Source organism: Pongo pygmaeus, chromosome 2 (assembly GCF_028885625.2).
Source record: "Pongo pygmaeus isolate AG05252 chromosome 2, NHGRI_mPonPyg2-v2.0_pri, whole genome shotgun sequence".
NCBI lineage: Eukaryota > Metazoa > Chordata > Mammalia > Primates > Hominidae > Pongo > Pongo pygmaeus.
The window spans coordinates 199618452-199619818 of NC_085930.1; positions in this window are offsets into that span (position 1 = coordinate 199618452).

Genomic DNA, 1367 nt, shown 5'->3' on the forward strand with positions numbered 1-1367 from the left:
TGGGAGGAATGTCAAGATTTGTTTTTTTAGTTTATTTGAAACATTCATTCCTAATTCATTGTAATTTAATGACGCTTCCCAAAATAAAGCATAAAGAAGACTATGCTTTGTATGGCAACTAGTGAACAACAAAACAAATATTAAACGATGAAGCTGTAATAATTGACAGGTTGTGATGTAACACGGCAAGAAAGAAAAAAAAGTGATATAATCCAAAATCATATACAGGTAAGATTATTAGATTGAAACATTAAAATAGCTCATGAAATACTGGGTACTACTATTTAGGCATGGCTACTAATTGCAATACAAGAAAAGAAAAAATTTTTAAAATTGGGCAATGCTATTTATCCACCCCTTCATTAACTACTTACTTTCTAAGATCAAATTTTTAAATTAAAATTACCTTTCATTATTATAAAATCTGTATATGTGCATTGTAAAATCTTTGTGTAAAAAACACAACGACTCAAAAATATATCTTATTTAAACACCAAGGCAACATTATCACCATATTCTCTCTACCTGGGACATCATTACTCCTAAAACTTTATTGAATCTCTACACAGCCTCCCACATATTCTCCATTTATGCACATTCCCATAAAGACACATTCATATAAATATGTATCTCTTTTTGAAGAGATCATTTCATATGTTGCTTTATATTTACTTTTTTTCTTATTTAACTACCTCTGATTTACAGCAGCAATACATTTCACATCTAATACCTAGACTACGTTTAAATTTCTTCAAACATTTAAAAACATTCTACACAGCTACTTTGTCAAAACAAGGATCTGCCTTTCATTTTGTTATGTTCCTTAAGTCTCTCTTAATCAAGTTACATTTTTTTCCCACTGATCTCGACTTGCTAAAACAGCAGGACCACTGTTTTAACTTTACACTTTGTTCCACCTTCTGGATTTGTCTGGGGATGTCATTTAGCTTAATTTCTCAATGCCTTATATTTTCAGTAATTGAAGTTTAAATCTAAAGACCAGATGGAATCAAGCTAAATAGTTTGTAGAATACAACATAGATGATGTGACAGCATACCTGGAGATCTAACACATGGTTGATTTACTCTTAGTTTAAATGCTAAAATTGTTCACTGGATTAGAAAGTTGGTGAGCTTACCCCTCAATTTTTCTGTGCGTGTGTGTATGTATATATATACACACACAGAGAATATATATACATATATATGGAATATATATAAATGGATATATATATAATATATGGATATATAATATATGGATTTAATATGGATTAATGGGTGGAGTTTATATATCCAGGGTAGCATTGAGTGTCTGCAGCTTTTCCAGGCACTTGGGTGCAAGCTGTCAGTGGATCTACCATTTCAAA